Genomic DNA, 20,737 nt, shown 5'->3' with positions numbered 1-20,737 from the left:
ATTAAAGTCTGTATTTTACAGGTATGTAATTATATTTACAAAACAAGCTATTGCATTATATTGTTTACATTTGAAAAATGGTTGTTTTTGTGCTCCTCCTACTCATTTATTCGCAATTCAATTTAGAACATTGCAGACCTATAATCAAGCACTTAGAGTTCATGGTTACCAAATACAAAGCCCGCCAGAAGTCAATGAACAGCACATGCAGCGTATCGGGTTTAAAACTGAAGACAAAGCTGTGCAGAAGCTGCGCTGAGACAATGACAGCAGCAGACACGTGCATCCAACTCCCACGCTTAGACCACATGGAGCAATCAAGCCCCCGAAACACCCCCTCCCCACCCCGTCCCGACCCGCTCCACCCCTCCGATGTATGACATCCCATTGTGCATGTGCTACGAGGAAGAAAAAGAAAGACCCGAAACCTACTGCCTCTAAAGGAATGGTCCCAATGAAAGTGAATTAAGCAACAAAGGAGGCACTTACATTCAAGAGCCTCACATGGTCCTCCGACAGAAAAGAAGAGAAGCGTGCAGTGATTCCAGTCTGGGAAAACAATAGTGAATAACCTTGAAGAGAGGGGGAGAGAGAGGTGGTGAAAGTGAGGGGGGAGAGTCAGAGAGACGGAAAAGAAAGGTGAGAGAGGACGCAGATTCATGCATCCACACACCCGGCGCACTCGCAAATCAAAACACTTAGGATATTTTCTTGCATCTCCCCTCCTCCTCCTGTTCAGCGCGCGCCCCCCCCCCCCCCCCCCCCCCCCCCCAAACCCGTGCCTTCAGGTTTTACTTGTCATGTGTTCAGGCTCAGTCAAGCGCAAAGCGGGCTGAGGAAACCAGCGCTGCAAGTGCTTCTTCGTCCAGCTCATGCTTATATTACTTGGAACATTGAGCTTTCTTGGACCCTTCTGTGAGTTTTGATCCAGAGCAGATGGACGGTGAGGCAGGAGACGATATCCAGCATCTTGGCTTGTCTATCACACCTTCCTGGGATCCCATCCTAATAATAATAATAATAAAAATAAAAACTCCTTTGGAAAAAGTAGATAGATCTCCTTCAGAGGCATGCCTCCAGTTTCCAAAAACAGTTGGCTACAACTTCACATTTCGGTTAAGTCAGTTCCAAAAAGGATAATGAAAGCCCCAAACTGCAGACACATTCACATTGCCTCAATTCAATCAAATCAAGGGCTCTTGCTGTGCAGCCATTTGCTGATTACACAAAATGTTACTCTCCATATATCCATTTTTTTCTCTCGCTGAAAGAGCTGATGCAAAACGCCTCCATTTTTAGTAATGTTTGCAGTTCTTGAGTTGCTTTTAACTTTTAGTGGTCGTCACCCAAGGGAACAGAAGCACGGAGCAGCGGGATCAGCAGACGGTTTCATATTCAAAGTCCACAGTTTAACTCATTTTGCATTTTGGTCCGAAACTTTAAAATATACAATACAAGTCTCCTTCCAGAAAATGAAACAATTGCAGTTTCTCTGTTTGCTGATGATCTCATTATGTACACACATAATTCCATGGCAATCCATCCAGTAGTTTTTGAGATATTTCAGTCAGAACCAAAGTGGTGGACAGACCAATTTCCATTGCCACCCCTACCTTGGATAAAGGAAAAGGGAAATATTCTGGCGATCCGTTTTCTAGGTTTGACCGAAATAGTTTTCTCAAATGAGTTCAAGGACTGTTAAAACAAAAGTTGAGTCAGGATCATTTTAAGTTATGTATTGTGTGTGTGTGAGCATGTTATGTAAAGGAAAACTCACCTGGAGGAGTTCGATCTAGAACGTGAGGTAGTGGTGCACTTCGGCCTCTTGTGGTCAGAATAAGTATTACAACAACAAACTTTCCCCATCTGTTTTTTATGGATGCAAAAAGGTAACTTTGAAACAAATGTTTTTGTTTTTTTCACCTGGCAAAATAGTTTTTTTAACGTGTTTCACAGATAAGTAATAAAAATAATTAGAAATATGATCCTAGCAAAACCTGTTTTCACCCGTTTTTAAATCTTAAACAGGAGATAAGACCAGACTAAGAAAAAGAATGAGCAGAATTTTCTCGTCTCACTTGCTTCTGAGGGTCTCCGGGGGATCACCACATGAACGCATAGATTAAATATGGGGGATGTGGTAATGGAGCTGGTTTAACCCAAGTGTGAACCCTCCGTCATCGTCATGGTAACAGGTGGTTGTATACCTCACGGGTAGAGATTGTGACCCCCGGTCGTATACTAAGTATTGTCTTCGGGCGCCTGATGTCAACGACCTCCTTGATCTTTCATGCGGGACCTCGTGGCAATACACTGATTCAGCCTCTACATGTAAATTCCTATAACAGCTACTGTTCCCATTATTAGGTGAACACATGATAACGTATTACAAACATACGTAACTTGTTGTGAAATGTCTCAGTGGTGGTTTTCTTAAGTTAATAGCACAGCAAGGGTTAAATAGCACTGTGTGGGCATGTTTGCTTGACTGACAGGTGTCTCAGACGATCGCACTCAACCGTGGCATTTACCCCCCCCTCCCACCTCAGCTTCACCCAGCACTCTGATTATTTCAGTCGGCAGAAGATGGCGAGAACAGATGAGCGCAGAGCTCAAGCTTCAAAACATTTCAACCTCAAAAATATCAAGACTTCAAAACATTTCTCTCCAGTCTGTGGCAGCATTTTGTATTTTTGGCTCACTCTGATGTCTCCGACGACAAAGACGGGTCAGTACACAGGAAACGGGCCCGTGACACGGAATGAAACTCCAATGCATGAGTGAGGATCCTTTTCTTTTCGGTTTGCATCATTTTACGGTCATCATACAGCCAGCACAAACGCGTCTGGGAAAGGAATGCCCCTCCCCCCCTTGCTGACAGTGCTTAGGATTTGGATGACCTAAGCTGTTCCAACAGTCCCCAACAACATGATCAGCAGCTCAGTCAAGCTCCAGCAGGGAGCAAAAGACCTGCTGATGAGGGCTGGCATGGCTAATCATCTGCTTCAGTGCAAGTGGGTGGAAAAAAAAAACCCAGATTAAAGTGAATTTTAAATGTGCTATGCTTTTAAGAGACGACTATTTCATACTCCGTGAAGATTACAGAGGATGTAGAGCTGATATTCATGTCTGTATCTTCTTTCCCTCGTGCCTGTATGGACATGTGGGGAGATGATCTTGAGATGGGCTCGCTTGTTAGAGAAGTGGTAGGATAATCTTAAAAGCCACCCAGGAGAAGGTGTTTGGTTTCCGATGTGTATCATCTCGTTCGCGTTATGCATGTGCATCCATTTTTGTATTTTTGCTGACGGGATAACCCACCCAAATGGCCTTCTTGTTGGATGAGATGATGTACAGTGTCGGTTCCGTGAGACGTTCAAAGACATGTCAAAGCTGTAATGGTTTTGTGTCTGCGTGGGTTGCAGCTGTCTCTATTTGTCCCCAGAGCTCAAGGACCAGTCCTAATATGTTCCATGCCAACCTCTGGCACTTTGTAATGCTTTCATGCTTTCTCTGCTGCGGCGGAACATATCACAAAAGACCTGTTGTGTGAAATTCTCAGATCGTGTTCAAGAGGAAATGAGACCGTAAGCCCGCCAAATATGAAATGGTATAACATGGAAGTAGACTTGTTTGGTTAGATGTACATGAGACGACTGAAAGATGTCTGAAACCGGCTGTAGACGTGCGTTACAGTATGAGATAGCTATTGTTTTCAATTATTTCATTTTTCTGTTGGAAGGTAGCAGAATAGCTGAAAAGTCAAAATGTATTGTGGCTCATTAATGCAACCTCGAGGCTGCGACTTCAAATGAGGACACTGAGGCCATGTGGCGGAGTCTTCATTCCACAATTAAAAAAATCTACACATGGTGGGTATTGAGCTTGAACTCAGTATTGTGAGATTTATTTTATTCAGATTTGACTACCTGACAAAATACATAAAATAAGGATTCAGCAGTTCTGCACCAAGCAGTGTGGGGGAGGCCTTAGGGTGACTTAACGTTCACAAAGTAAACTTTTAATCACATCTAATCCGGCATTGTTGTTACAGATGTTGCACTCTGGACAGTCTTTGAAAAGCCTTATCTTTTTAGATTTACCCAACTTAGTGTGGACATGGTGTGACGTTTAAGAGCCAATCACTAAAGTTGGAAGCTCTGTAACCACCAGCAGTCACAAAGAAGAAACTTAGTGTAAGTTTCAGTTTAATGGCGTCTTGTTGAGTGACATCTGAACGCTCAAGTGTTCCAGCTGCCCTCATCCAGTACAGTGCTGGACATCAAAAGTGAATAATGAATGGGATCAATATGTTCCAGAGAGAGTTTATTTCTGTACAGGTTCCAGCTGTACTGTATACAGTTTGAAAGTGAAACAAACAGGTCAAGGCTGCTTTTAAGTGAGCATCAGCAGCTTTATTTTCTCTGCTAAAATCTCCACAGGCAGGAGGTCAGCTCTGTACCAGGAGGGAATCACCGACACACATCCACCGTCTGTTGACCCATTTAGCCCATCTGTACAGTAGGAAAAAGGCACAAAGAAAACCATGTTGCTGGTATTTGGATGCGAAACAGACAAGCTTTCTGTCAACATCGTGTCCGAGCTACTGCTGCTATTTCAACTGCATCAAAAAAACATCACCCTTAACAGCTGGAGAGCTACATTTTGGCTCAAAAGTGAAAGAGACAGCAAAGGGAGAACATGCTGTTGACAGGTTTCAACCTTTTTATAAGTTTTATGAATCAGGAGAAGATGTTTGGATGTTTATTGTTCACTTCCTTCCTGCCAAAATAGATGAAATCAAGGCTACAATGCAGACATATATCTTCCTTTTACTGACTTCAGGGCATGAGGAAAATTCATACTAATTTGTTATTGTCATATGCATTTAAATATGGAATGACGTTGCTGCGCTTGCACCGAGTCATTACATACATATTTCACATATTGTATCAGCTGAACCGCCAACAACAAACATTCTGCCGTGTTCTGGCCCGGAGCGTCACGGCTGCAGGGCTGCTGTGAGCAACAAAGGAAGTCCAAAAGGAAATTAAATGTTTGTTAATACGTTTTCCTGAAGAACTGTGGGAACAAAGAAAGTGACGTTTTGCATAATGTGTTTTAACAAAGGCAGACGGACCGCGATCAACAACTCGGACAAACGAGCTCTCCTTAAATAACGCTGAGAAACCCGCAGCAGTCCCAGGGTTAGGGTAGCTGAGGGATGACGCCAAGCACAGAAGTCACAATGTCCTCAGGGACTCCACATCATAACAAGTACATTATCATAGCAAACGGAAAATGAGACCAACTCCCAGATATTTAAATGGCTGTGTTGCCTGGAGTCCATGGAAGAATGCACGGGCGACCTATTTGCTCTTATTAGTGCAATATGTCTACGTTTATTGCATTACGTTGAAAACATATGAATCCAGTGACACAATATTTTGTAATAACACGAAAGCCTGGAGGTTTTCACAGGAGATCATTGAGTTCAAAGCCACATATTTTGACTCATAAATTCCCATTAAACTCCACTACCAAAACAAAAAGGATGACTTTGTTAAAAAGAAGTCAAATGGGGCGAAATGCATACGCAGTCAGAACATAATGCAGGCGTTGAACCAACCACCCGCATCGGTTAATTGGTGCCTTTTAGAAACTTGTTCAGTGGGTTTGACTGCTTGAGTCTGTAATGACTGACCCACTGGCAGAGCAGTGAGGTGTAATTAAATACAGATTTTAATATTGAGGCTTCACTACTGTCAACAAAGAGCAGCTTGTTCAGGGTCTAGTGTATTATATACAATGCATCTGCCCTGGCTCTTCTAAATAAATAAGACAGTTCTGTTTAACATTGATCATGTCTGAACTAATGAACTACAGGTGGTGTGCTTATTCAAAGAGAGGCTGACCTGGATATTGGGCATTGTTGCTCTCTACTCGTGGTCCACTGTATGTTTCTTCCCTAGCACTGCAATGTAACACCAAAAACAGGATCCGGCATTTGCACTGTGCCCGTCCATGTCTGGTCCTCTGCAGCTTCACCACATTACCCTGCATGCATCTGCCTGATCCCTGAGCCTTCAGAACTGTGGGCGCTGCCTCGGGGCTTTGGAACGTGTGTGTGTGTGTGTGTGTGTGTGTGTGTGTGTGTGTGTGTGTGTGTGTGTGTGTGTGTGTGTGTGTGTGTGTGTGTGTGTGTGTGTGTGTGTGGGTGTGTGGGTGTGTGTGGAGGGAGCGCAGGCAAACATGTCATGACCGCTTAGTCCACTATGCCAGCTTGTCGTGTGCCCAACTCCCTTTACCCATGGGCCGTCTGCAATCATCCTATATGTGCCGCGCTAACAGCAGGCAGCGAGCCTCAGCTGTGGGAGGCAAACAAGCGAGCTGACCTGGAAAAAGAATGCCTTTACTCTGAAGGGCCCAGAGGGTTTAAAGGGCACTATATAGCAGGGCGGCTGGCAGGGCTGAAAGCATTGGCAGCGTCTCTCCCATCAGCCCCGGTTGTGTTTGCTCACCACGCACTGCTGTTTTGACTGCGATGCGCAGGAACACAGACGCTAGCCCTCGCATATAGCACAGTAGCTGTGCATCGCTTTTGCAAAACGACTTTGCTTTCCTCTCGTCTAAATTCAGATATTATAATAGTAAATGAAGGACTCTGAGGACACACTCTGAGGACACTTAAAGACCTGTGAGCGTCCCCGTGGCTCTCATTCTCATTAGATAAGGGATTGAATGCTTTCAAGGCTCTGTTTTAAAGGGCTGCATGCTTCTTCCTCAGAGCGTGAGTGCTAATTTAATTAAGTCCACTGGCTTTTCTAAAGGGCAACTGCTAGAACCAACACAATTAATAAAATGGGTGACTCCTCTGCTCTCTGTTGCTCTTTGTTCCCCTTCCCTCATTTGAGTGGCTCGGCACGGAACCCTCACGGCCCCCGACTGGATTTGCATTTAGAAAAGTCAAATCTGGCTTTCCTCCTGTAATTATTCATAAACTTTAAGACCAAAGTAAACGGAACATGAGTGTAGTTCTGACAGAACGTCTCTTTTAGGAATTTAGTGCAAGAATAATTTGTATCAGAGAGGCGGCACATGTACATTTCTTTCTTACCGTGCAACACAAATAATTTTTTTCTCATGTGCGTGGCTCTACAGCACGATCTACATTTCCTGTCTCAATGACAAGTGAATGGTGTGAATGGTGTGAATGGCGGTGTGTCAGAATGTGGCTCCGACACCGCCGCGTTCCTCCGGGAGTCTACTTATCCTTCTCGAATGTCAGCGTTTAGCTGATGATGTCGCTTCCAAAATGGTCGCTCCTCTTTGGGATTTCTCTCTCAAACTGAGGGTTATTAGCAGGCTGGCTGTAGATCATAGATGGCTCCGGGGTCCCATAGGACAGTTCAAAGTGTAACGAGGTTAATTAGCAAGAACACGACCGAGACTAAAGCAAACTGCTCATAATATACAGTCTAACATGTGTGGCTAAGTCATGACTTGTTCATTTAAGAACCATATAGAAGTCAAACAATATAGTTCTATTCATCTAAAGTAGGTTATGACTGAAATTGGTTTTCAAGGCTAGTGCTAATATTTTGGTGATTTACTTAGCTGAACATGTTATGTTTTTGTACTGTATCTTAAAACATAAAATTCTAAAATCAAATCCAGATCTGATTAAAATGACTACAAGCTATTTTCTCTGACAAATGTGTAGTTTTTGATGTAAATATGCATTTAGTCTCTATGTTATCCATCATATTAGACATTAATTATTGCATTTTTTTTTTTTTCTTTACACTGGAAGAACTAACACCTCATACTGGTATGCCATTATTAGTTAAGTTCTTGTGTGATGCTCTGTCGAGGCTGAACTACTCTCTGTTGTCGGTTATTCAATCATATGCAGTTAAATCCAGAGGTTGATGCACAAAAAGGGCAAATAATTATGAGAATGTGGAGAATATGGATCTCCATGAAAAAGCAAACCACACAGACAGTCAGACAGATCAGCGAGGGTATAAAATCTGGGCTGTTCATTTACACACACACACACACACACACACACACACACACACACAGTCCAGAAGGGTGTTTTGAGGATACACTGGTCATGCAGTCACCAGTAGAAGGTCAGCGTCTACTCTAGAGGACTATTCCCCACGGCGGTGTAGAGAAAGGTTCTAAGGTCAAACACAGAACAAGCACAGACAGGAACAGAAACTACGCTGTGTGTGTGTGTGTGTGTGTGTGTGTGTGTGTGTGTGGCTGGGTGGTTTGTGTGTGTGTGTGTGTGGTCAGTTAATAATACAAACACACGTTATTTTACTTGTGGTCTTGTGGTTCGTTGCTGTACATTTCATCATCTTGCTTTTCCTGCCTGCCTGAGTTTATGCGCCGCACATGTGTGGCACTGTTGACGCCACGCCGAGAGGATTACTGGTCTCCCAACCTCGCCGTATACCAACATCTGTTTTCCATTGCGTGCCTTCAGTTTTGTATCTCCTCTCACCTGCTTTTAGTGTGCAGCCAGTCGCAGCGCTTTGCAAGCATGTACAGTACATACGGCAGCGCCTGTGTGTCTCTGCAGGTCAGTGAATTTTTTATGCTGTAGTGCATGAGTTCACTTGTGTACTTCATTTGAATTTCAATTAATTATTTAAAATGACTGCAGTTCTTTCATTTTAAGCTCGTTGATCAGTCCTTTTGGAGGTCTATAAATCTGAGCTGCAGGATTAGTTCAGACATTTCTGTTTACGAAATAATCGCTGCCACCTTCGCTTCGGGCCTGGCAGCAGCTTCTCTTTCTGCGGCCACGAGCAGAGCTTCACCGGTGCATGCTGGGAGCCAACACCAACACCGACGCCACGCTGCTGGAGGCCCAGGCCGTAGTGCTGGACCCACCGGAGGGAAGGGAGGCACTGGAGAACCAGAACCAGGATAAAGCGGGATAGACTTGAGAGGTTTTGTAAAGGGACTACAGTAGTAGCTTTAATACACCTCATAATATACACAATACATCGTATGATTTCAACTGCACCCAACATTCAGCCCTTTGTTTCTGTAGAAAGTCACAGCCACAGTATAAAATAGCATTTCTATATTTGCTTTATCGGCCACCTCTAAATTCCCAATTGAGATCATGTTGAGAGCTTCTCAAATAAAAAGCCAACCACAGCATCCACTTCCCTCCATGTATATTTCATGTTCTCTGATTCTTGTACTGTATTTCTACATCTGTATTAGTCTATATTTTTACTTCCACCAAGCAGGTCCTCCGAACAATGCAGCCTCTGGCTCTTAGGAAGCATTAAGGTCTGTCAGATGAATCGGAAAAATCACGCTTGGAGAGGGAATGAAAAGCTCTCAAAAGCCACATGAAATCTTAAACACTTTTTCAGAGCTTTTTTTTTTTTTTTTTTTTTTCCTCTTTTCATTCGGTGAGCGGTGCTAGTATTGAACAACCTTGAAGGTCACGCTCAGTGTACAACACTCGAGTTGTGTTTGTTGCAACGTGAGGCGTTGCCCTGTTGACGGTCAAGTGTGAACACAGTTTAGAAGGTAGTGTTGGATGAAAGGAGTGTGGTTTCGTCACTTAGAAAGTGTGAAACTAGTGAATGTGCATGCTTTTATGAATGAGTTAGAGATTGTAGTTCACTTTTGGCACGTTGATGCCTCAGAGAAATGTATTTTATCCCCCTTTAGAAGGCACTTCAACTAAATGTTAGTCCAGATCTACTCATGTGCAAACCTTGCACTTAGAGATAAAAACCGAGCGTCACTCTCACATTATTCTCTCCCTAGATTTTCCACCTGTCTTCACTCCAGTGCATGAAACTATAAAGTTAGGTCGGATGGTGTCTTACCTACTTTGTTCTGACTCGGTGAATGTTTATGATGTGGTTAATCTTCTTTGGTCCTGTGCTGTTTAGGTTCTGCAATTTGGTATTTGGCCCGTTAAAGTTTGTGCTGCAAACCACCACTTGTAAAAAGTAGCATGAGCGCAGTTGGAAGATAAAGCAAGGTAACTTTACAGACTCTGATACTTCTAATAGTAGAACACACAAGACTGATGGAAGTATACAATGAAACCGTCTTTCTTGAAGTCAACCTTCACACCAGTAAGCTGTTGAATTGTAAATCCTTTGAAATACTGAAAATATCCTTAAAACATGTCTGGCAGGTCATTCAGAGGGCAATTTATTCAAACCTGTCCTAAAATTAGTTCCAGCACTAAGTTTGCTGGAAATCCTCTTGCGAGTGTTGATTTAATGAGCTTATATTTTGTGCCGTTGCCCCCGTTATGGAAATGTCTTTGGCAGACGGTAAATCCTACACGGGCATGCAGGTCCTGTACAACGGTGCAACGTGCTGTTCCCAAAGCTAATGAGGATGACACACACACACACACACACACACACACACACACACACACACACACACACACACACACACACACACACACACACACACACACACACACACACACACACATGCTAGGGCACTTCTGCATGTGTGCACGTCACAGGTCAGAGAGGCGGCCTGTTTGAAGTAAATGCACAACTTAAGTAAATGTGGAACTGATGTTCAGATCTGTTTGTAAAGAGGCGAAACATCTGTTTGTTCCACTATTGGCCTTCTCCTCTGAAGCATGTGGACCCACGGCGCGAAGGATGTCATGCGAAGCTTTATCCCTCGAACACTTCCGATCTGCGAAACATGAAGGAAAAGAAACACATTACTGAATGGAAGTTGAAATCGTTGAATGAAACCTTCCGTCAGGGATTAGACACAGAGGCTAATCCTTTTTTTGGAGTGATCCTAATACAGGATTGAGATCTTTGGTTCTTCGGGCGAGACTCAAACAACACACACACACACACACACACACACACACACACACAGACACCACGTTAGTCACTTTTTCCACTGGATTTCCAGGAGCCTCTGGCTATCTTAAAGACTTTACCGACAAAGCCAAACAATCCTCATGGGCTCCAACTTTCCGGGAGTCATCTTCTGTCTGAACATGTAGAGTCTTAAGCATGAGGGGAATATCCAACCCGTCACATAGGGACAGTTGGTCAGGACCCCTTGGCGTCACCTTTTAAATGCAGTGGCCACTGGCGGCAATTAGGTAAGGCTCAACACAAGTCGACGCTAAGTGTTGCGACATGACTAGGCTTTAGGGATGGCCGTGTTGGATTGGTGAATGGTTATTCATGACATTCTGTACACTTTGGTGATCCTTTCCTTTGGTGTCCAATACTTTTTCAGGTATGTGCCCATAAACCAATGTCATTACAAGAACATAGGCACGTCAGCTTTGTCATTGTCAGCATACAGCTAAAGCATGCTGATGTTGTCATTTACCTCAAAGCAACAAAGCTACGGCCTCACAGAGCCACCTAAGTATGGTCTGATGTATTCTATCAGAACTCAAAGTAAGCAGACAAATAAGTTGTCTGAAATGACCTGGAAAATGGGAAAACTTTCACTGTAATTCTATCCAACAACGTTTTCCTCGGCACGTATGATTTAGTTAAATAAAAGCTTGAACTATCGCAGGAAAAATACAAATTTGCATGAAATTGCACCCTATGTGGGAGCCCACAGAGACTGTGTCCCATTCATTGTTAGCACTTCAAACAGATGCAGAATGACGCAGCAAACTGAGGTCCTGGGGAAAAAAAGCACGTCAGACACAAATTGTTGGCAGATGTGACTTGAAACTCTTAAACTCTTGAAACTCTTAAACTCTGACCAAATGATCACCTTGGATTTCCATCAGCTATTGACAGACTGAACGTTTGACATATTCAGAGCTACAGCAACACGTGATCGCGGTCGTGGTAAACAATAAGACGGTTGCGCTCTGTCGGGGAAACGGAAAGGTCTGGATGCTGATGCACTCGTTTCTGACTTGGTGAAAGACCACAGATGTGGACCGACACACCCTGCTCAAACCACACACTGGATATTTCTACTCACTGAGGACAAGAAGAATTTCTACTGGATCACTACAGGCGAAACTGAGAAAGTAAAGGAGCAGGATTTTATCTAACATTGATCGTACGTCTTTTGCTTTGATGCCTGAGGGGAATAAATAATGCAGGAGTGTTCTTGTAATGCTCTTAAGGTATTACAAGCTAGGTTTTTCTAAAAGCAACCTGGTGCAAAGAGAACAGTAGCTCTACTGAATGTGCCTTTTGCAAACAGGGTTTTTAAACAGGAGCGCAACATTCATAAGTCGGCTCTGCTTTCCTGTCATTCATCATCCAGCGACCAAACGCTTTCCTCAGGAACGTGGCAACAAATGTTTAAAAAGTGTGACTATGAACACTATAAACGCCCTCCATCAGCCAGGAACACTAATTCCTTATAAGCTGCATAACTCAGGTATGACTGCAGACTTCACCCTGCACCCTGGAGAAGGCTGTATGTGCCGGTTTGAGTGGGTTCTTACCCAGCTATCTTATCTGTATATTAATACGGACATTGTTCATGTTTTTACAATTCCACCATGAAATAGCAATCTGATGAAAGGCTTAACTTTTTGCAGGAAGAGTGCCTTGGACCTTTTTCGTGTTTATTGAACTTTTGTGCTCTCTTCCAAGGACCACCTCCTTTACGCTTGTTGTAATTTCCGAGCGTTTGTACTTGTCCTGCAGGTTCTTTGAGCGCCATCTATCCAAGGACAGACGGCTTTACAAAGCTGTAAAAGAGACTACAAGAAGAGGTGTGAGGTTAGATTCTCTTTGAAAATATAAAGAAACGGTGAGATCAAGAAAAAGGATGTTTTTGATGATGGCTTTAAAGTGATGTTATCTGAATATACACTATATCATGCTTGTGAGCTGCTGGAGTCCTCAGCCTGCTGCTCACTCCTGCTATAAACTTGTCTTGTTGACACAGAAGAGCTGTCCATGAGAGCTGTAACTTGTCATGTATATGGTGCTGTGCAGAGCATTTTAATGTCAAGACATTAATTCTGAGACATTTGTAAAATGACTGTAAATAAATAATGCTAACAACGCAAATAACTGGCCAAGAAGATCAGCAGACATTAGTCATCTAGCTGAAATCTGCCTGGTTTATTGATTGCTTAAAAGAACATCGCTTGCTCTAGCTGCAGAGTTCCAGCCTCACATTAGCTGACCTTGTCGTTGCAAATCTACTGCCAGAGGCTCTTGTCATTTATAGACCTTGTTCCTGCTCCTTGAACATAAAGCAGGGTACGGATATCTCAATCTTTGTGCATGAGAAGAGCATTAATGGAAATTGCGCTCTTATTTTCATAGAGTAACATAAAACAAAAACCTTTTTGTCTTGATAGCTTGATTATTTAAAGAGGATCTGCATTCCAGCGTGGTAAGTCTGCTTAGAGACAACTTAAAGTGGTTAGTAATGTGCACTGAATGTTGGCATTGGACATAATTCATGCCCTGCAGGTTCATCCAATAACTTTAACCGCTTGATTGTGCAATATGCAGAGTCAAAGGATCACCAAAGCGTTGCGGGTTCATCTTCTGGGGACAATGAATGCCTGCAGCAAATTCCATGCGGATGCATCCAATAGTTGTTGAACTATTTCATCCTTTGGCCAAAGTGTTGGACTGACCGACTTCGCTTGCCTCTACTAGCCTCACCACTATCGTGGCTAAAAATAACAGCAAAGGATCGTATAAGAGATCACGTCTCAGAGGGGGAAAGCCCATGTAAAGCGAGACGTGCCACAACCAGAAAAAGCTCTACTGTAGATTACAAGCTTCTGTGGCTTCTATGCCTTACAGTTAAGTAATTCATAAGGAATCCTTTTCCTCTCTCTGTCTGGAGGAAGACACTTGGAGGAAAAAGAAAAATTAAAAGGAAAAGTGGAGGTTGGGAAAGTGGAGAACAGACGACACACAGTTCAACAATGAAATATTAATATTCCCACTGTGTATGGCATGGGCATTTCTGCACTTTTCTGTTGGACTCATTTCCTGTTGTAAAGAATGGAAGCATGCTTATATTGCACTCTATATATGAATCCGTTAAATACATTCTCACAAACCCCAATTTTTTTTTTTTTTACTGCAGGCACGTACATTTTTGTGCAATTTCCTCAGGCTTCATAAACACAAGGCCGGCTGGCTGTGGGACAATGAAAATGTCAGTAAGTTTCCCCTTCCACAGAAAAGCAAAAGCAGACACTTCCCCCCTGGAAAGCAGCAGTGAATTCAGCAGCCATGTGCTGGAATGTTTTGTGATGCTTGATTGGTCTGATATGCTGGGCACAGAGAGCGGGAGGAATGGCAAGATACGGAGGAGAGCACGGTATTGAGTAGCAGGTGATAAGCACAAGCCATACGCATTATGGAATTACTATTTCGGAACATTCTTACAGTCTGATAACAGCAGGCTATGTTAAATGTTCCATCACTCCGAGGCCAAGAAAATGAAGGGGTGAGAGAGGAAAGGCAACAAAGTGTATCCTTAAAAAAATGACAGAAGAGGCTTTGGAGGAGGTGGAAGGGGGTGTAGAGAAGTGAGGTAGCACCGTACTCTAATCATCATCAGCATCAGAAGTGACAGCCAGGTTCTCATATTCTGTAATTATAGTTCTCCCCTCACACAGTTCCTCTCCCTTTCCCTCCACTCGTGCCCTGTCGTCTGTAATTTCCATAGCACTCTTCCCCTTGCCTCCCCATGCTCCTCCTGGAGGGATCTGGGCCGCTTGACGTTTGTGCTAACCCGTGGGGAAGGCTCCGCGGGTCACGTCCATCTCCAGACTGCAGGAGAGCCGCTGTTTTGTCACACACAACTGCTCTTGCGAGGCAAAAATCAAACTGAATTCAGGCTGAGAGATGTTGGTTGGTCAGGGATTGTTAGGACATCTTATTTTGTCGTTTTCAAGATAATATCTGTCACATTTTGATGCAGATACACAACATTTTATTGCAAGAACTTTCCCCTCTTTCTTGCCTGTTGGTATGCAGCTATTCTGCCATGTTCCAGAAACCAGTCTCGACGCTAACGACCCCTTGTGACTTGACTACGTCCAATAATATCACCATGTGTCATAATATTGCAACGAATCAAATCTGATGCACCAGTCTGGGTTACCTCCTTAGAGTCCTCCAAGTATGTGCAACTTGATACACAAACCAAACAGTGGGTCTGTAGTGGTTAAAGGAGAAAATGAATCCATGAATACCCAGCGAACGGGTTTAGCCCCGACTGCAGGCTTTTGTGCCATTTCACGTTTCCAATGTGTCAGTGCTGTTTTACCTTCTTTTGAAGTGTTTTGGAACCAAAATCCCACCTGAAGTGTTCTCACCTAACTCCAGATGTGTTAGTATATCCAGGAAACAAAGAGGAAAATCTCTATTCACATCCTACAAGCCAGCCAACATCCACACAACAACTTTTAAGTGGTGAATCAATATTTCACAAAGTCTCCTGTGCTGCGCCCTGGGCTTCAGAGGGCCTTCACCAAACAATAGGATCCTGACCTGCATTATTTATCCCTCACTCATTCACTCCTCTCTGACTCGGGCACACAGGGGAATTCAACTTCCCCAAACTAAACTTCAGATAAGAAAACCTTTCAAAAACCTCTGCCCCTCCATCCTCCATTCTCTGTGGTATTTTGAGTCGCCTCATACCATCCCTAATAATGTTAACCACGTTGAATAATGCATCGCCAATTCATTTCTCACAGTCGGGCCATGACTGAAGACCCTCGGATCGACCGAATGTCAACGTGTAACGCAAACCAAATTTAATGTGCATTTTTACAATCTAATGTGATTTATTTTCCAGTTGGTGATAAAAACAAACACCATGAAAGAAATGTACAAAAATCCATCTAACATCAGTAAGAGATACAGATCTATATTTAGAAGTACTCCAATCATCATAAAGTCTAACTTTGGGGATCCAATCAGCGTAACTCGGTTATTACAAAACGGCTGAAATACTGGCAGCAGATTTTTAATGAACTTGACATTAAATGCTTCATGGCTTTTAGTTGGTTTCCACTAATGTCTTTTCATAACGTGTAATTAGGCACAGACTTTAAATAATGTGCACGTGCAAAAGGTTCCGAACAGAGGAGATGAGGATAACGGCCTCAATCAGTGTATTATCTCTGCTCCAGACCATTACCGAAGCTGGCGATCTAATAGCCTCTGGATTAGATGTGGAGCTGATTGCACATTGATTAGAAGTGAATGAGGGCAATGGGATGTCGATCGCAAACATCCAAAGTGACTTTAAAGAGCACAGGGAGAGATTTTGTATATGCAAAGATAAAGGATATATTTTCCCCTTCAACTCTGTTCCGTTAACTTCACCTAACCGTTGGATGTTTATTGTAAAAGTGAGGCCCTACCAGAATCATTAAAGCACCTTACTTCTGTCTGGTGCAGGAACACACAGACCCATATACACACACCACTGATCCCCTTTTTATGTAAAATAGCACCCTTAAAATGGCAAATACATTTGTCTAATTTCACCACTATGATTCGACTATTTGCATTTTAAGCAGTGAGTTGTATCAATAACTAGTGTACTGTGTGAATAATGGCCGTGCCTAACAGGGTCACCAGGGTTTCCTCTGTTTGGGTTTAGGGATTTAATGGGAATCTTGCTTTACAAACTGATGGGAGTCCATCACTTTGGTCCAGGCAAAAATATCACAAAACCTATAGTAGTAATTGCAATGAATTTGTGTACGGACATTCATGGTCCCTAGAGGATCCTACTGAAAAGGTTACACTCATGCAGTGAAATATCGAAACGTCGACTAAATGGATTGGCACAAAAAGTATACATGCACGGGTTCCAGACAATAGACCCTGATGATTCCTTAACTTTCCTCCAGTGCAACGATGTTGACATTTGTAGTCTCAACATTTTTCCTTTTTTCTCTGTCCTGACCTCAATGCAAACCCCATGACAGCATGAGCAACACCTGCTGGTGAAAGTTCAACACAGTTGCCACGAGAACTCCTCCAGTGCCGCACAACCACGGGGAGGCCCGAGAGGAAACTGCAGTACTGTTCCATCGACGCAGAATAAGTCCCTGCTTTAACCACCAACAGGTGAAAGAGAGGTGACGGGACCCCGGCGGAGCTCTCTTTGGACGGCGGTATCGCAGGACTCGGCGCGAATCGAAACCAAATGGCCAGCTGTGATGATGTGCCAGAGACGAGCTACAGACGGGATCTTCTCACTATCGCAGCTCTGCACACGGCACAGCAGAGGATTCAACGGAAACCAGCTGGCAACCGCGCTCGGAGGCTCATCCGTTAAAAGCTCCACTTGGATGCTCAGTTCATCGAGATTTTCAAAAGGCCCTTTCGGAGACTCCAAAAAAAAAATCTGCCCGGCAACATTTCTGCAACGGACCTAAAATAAATGTTTATAATCCACCTCTTGCAAACATTCACACAGCAGCTGGAGATCCATTAAAAGTGCAGTTTAATGTTCATAAATGATGATGCTCCTGTTTATTTACACCACTACACATTTTAAGCTGTGCTGATTTAGCTGACTAATTTAAAAGCCCAAAAGTGAACTCCTCATCTGCAATTTATAATCCAAATGTTTTATTCAGCTACTATAATTTATTCAAGTAGATTTATGAATGACTAACAAGGATCTCCCAGTTTCTCTCTCCCACACACATCGCTACAGTGCGAATCACCAGCCACACACAATTTACAGGATATGGAGTGAAGTTACAGTCGTCAAGGACAGCAGTGTGATGTGCTTCACATCTGGCTTCAAGTATGCATAGCATCCTTATGCTATGTATGGTGGTAGTACATGTACGTCTAAAAGCTGCCAGTGCTGTGCAGTTTTGGGCTTTTCAGTGGTGGTCTAAGATCTCTCTGTGAGGCACAGCCACTGACGGACGATTGATATCAAAGTTCTGATTACACCTGGGTCTGGTGTATTTAAATCATGTTGAATCACGGGTCTGTAAGCACTGTGGGAGGTTGATCCATTTGACGCACTGGAATGCTTTGCAACATCTTTGCATTGCACAAAAGCGATAAATCAGTTGAGGCATGACCTCGTTCGGAATCCAGTTACGTGGAATCAACAAATTGACTGTGGATATGTCAGTATTTCTTTTTATAGAACTGGCCCATGTGGGTAATTGATTGGTCAATGACTTTCTATGAGTATGAGTTGCTGTGGTTGGGTGTTGGTGTGTATGTGAACGTGTGTACAGCATGCCAGAATGCTCCTGAGGGCAGATCAACCATGGTTGGTCGGACAGTGTCCTCCTGTCACATGGCTGCAGTCGTAACATACATGAATATACAAACACTGGGGGTCATAAAGCCTCTTCTGGCTCCTTGCTGATGTCTGTCACCACAGTGCAGAACAACGCTTTTGCCTGTTCATGCTCATGTTCGCCTATTAACAAATCACATGAAAAGACCATAACCAGCAATTGAACCTTCTGACATGTATTATGGGATGGGGTTGGGGCTGAGTGTTAAAGACAGTGTGGGGAAGTAAAAGTATTGCGAGATGGTTTTTGTTGGCATGAAGAACGTTTCAGAACAATGTGATGGGGCATGAACTACACTTGATTGAATGACAGTAAACCATCATATTTCCCACAGTCCTCTATCACTAAGAGCAGACCACATTTTGTTTACCGTCATGCATGGGTTCTTAACTCCCTCCAGGAGTGGGGCTGAACTATTGTACTGGCAATTACAAGTTTCTCTCTGTGGATGAGTGCATGCATACCTATTTGTGCATGCGCCTTTTTCTGGCAAATTGTCTTTTTAGCTCGGCCAACTGGATTACGTTACTCCGGGCCAAGTCATTAGTCGCTGAAATAAGGAGGCTTTGTTTTGTTGTCATGGTCCACAAAATTCTATTTAAAATCCAGGCTCCCGTCCAGAAACCGACAAAAGGGGACAAAAGGAAATAGAAGAAGCGCTCTCAGAGTACAGTATCTTAAACAAAGTGCCTCTACGCTTCCACTGATCACAATTAATCAGAACCTCCTTGAGCAGAACATGACATGCTGGTTTCAAACATTGCTGGCACACAGAGCACAGCAAAATCTTTAATTGGTGTTGTGAGGGACGGACCCGGGAACGAAAAGGGAAGAAAAATGCAACTCATACAAAAGTCCTGGGTTTTCTGTGTGCTGCCTGTGTCTCATTGTGAGATCCAAGAAAAGATTCTAATTACTTTCCAAAGTTTCCAGACCTGATCAGAACTCTGATAAGCAGCTTGGAGAGGACCGGCTAAATTGACTTTATTCTCATTATTCCCCCGAGTCCATCACGAGAAACGAGAGAAAGCAAGTGTTCATACTGCGCATCGTCTCTATTTCAATTATTAGCTCGTCCCCGTCTGCCAGTCTCACACACTCTCAGTCCGTGTCCCCGTACCAGACGCCCAAATGCTCACACATTACCTTTCCCAGTGTGTCTAATGGTCTGCTGGCAGCTGATTCCACTTCTCTGGGGGGTCTGTAAGATGATTTGGATATGCTATCAGGCAGGGCTGAGGAGAATTGAAACCAAAAGCCATGAAATCTTTTTAATCCCCCTTGTTTTATTTCCCCCTCCATTCCCTTTTCCTTTTATCTCCCCTTCATCAAACCATCACCGAACATATCGCTTTTTTAAATCTTTGTTATGGACTTACCTGTATTTGTCGCTCCCATAACTAGTTTTGTTTAATTAATTCTCCAGCAGTTGTGATTTCGGTGATATGAAAGGCAAAAATGCTTGATCTCAAGCCTTGCATCCGCTTCAAAAAGCTATCCAAGGCTCTCGACTGACCTCTAGTGGTGTAATTGGGAAGTCACAACACATCACACATTTTTTTTTTTTTCTTCAGCACTACAGACACATTTGATGAAGGACATATGCTCAAGTACTGAAAAAGATACTCCACTTAGCTGCCAAAACAATCAGCCCATCCTGTACAGGACCACCTCCACAGCTACAGGAGGCCTCGGCTTGCAGTTTTCTTGAGTATCCCCTGCAGGACTGTGACATCATTTTTCCACGGGAGGCTCTATTAGTGGGTTTTGGAATGCTGAGCTGGCTTGAAATCTGTTGACTTATGTCCGGATTAGGCGGAGAGTGGCGTCTTCGTCCTGGACAGCGTTGTGTTCATTAGCATGCACCTTTTCTGTAAAGGAGTTTAAAAGAACAGTCTGAGACGTGTTGACTTGATTTGGCCTGAAACTGTACTTTTGTGACTCTTCTTCTTCTTCTTCTTCTTTTTTTTAAGATGACTAATCTGACAATCTTGACATTTTCCCAGTGCTCACTAGACCACCGCCTCTATCCTTTGCACCACTTCACTCGCACACGTTTATTCTTCAGGTGTAATAAAGGGCTTTGTGCACTCCGGCAGATTTTTGAAGGTGAGACTCTGAAACTGCCTGCCCACGCCTCACTTTGACATTTCCTGTCGAGTGACTCGGATTTGTTTTGTTCCGTTTGTCCTTGCAGCTGAAGCCAGAGGCGCCGCAGTCAGGGCTTAGTGCTGAGAACGACATCCATCTCTCACACGCCCATCAGACTTCCGTTTCTTTTATCACTGATCCTAAGTAGCCTTCTATCTCCTCTTCTATCTCCTACCTCCTAACTATCAGCAGTCTCTATATGTCGCTTTGATCTCTTCTTAAAGCCAGACGCTGCCAAAATAATGGAGAAAAAAAAAAGACCTCTTTAATTCATAATGTAAA

The 20,737-nt window shown here is 43.4% G+C and overlaps 1 protein-coding gene across 1 annotated transcript in view; it reads right to left on the bottom strand.

Moving 5' to 3' along the window:
* Nucleotides 1-635, bottom strand: part of LOC137879006 (E3 ubiquitin-protein ligase Midline-1-like) — a 48,003-nt gene extending 47,368 nt beyond the window's left edge. Inside the window, exon 1 of the mRNA XM_068719565.1 lies at nucleotides 490-635. The gene's annotated coding sequence lies outside the window, so the exon portion shown is untranslated. The remainder of the gene's footprint in view (nucleotides 1-489) is intronic.
* Nucleotides 636-20,737: the final 20,102 nt, after the last annotated feature.

Source organism: Cebidichthys violaceus, unplaced genomic scaffold, assembly GCF_023349555.1.
Source record: "Cebidichthys violaceus isolate CVI_PGR_0920_01 unplaced genomic scaffold, fCebVio1.0.p SCAF_24, whole genome shotgun sequence".
NCBI lineage: Eukaryota > Metazoa > Chordata > Actinopteri > Perciformes > Stichaeidae > Cebidichthys > Cebidichthys violaceus.
The sequence above is the reverse complement of the archived record's forward strand: the minus strand, read 5'-3'. Positions and strand labels throughout refer to the sequence as shown.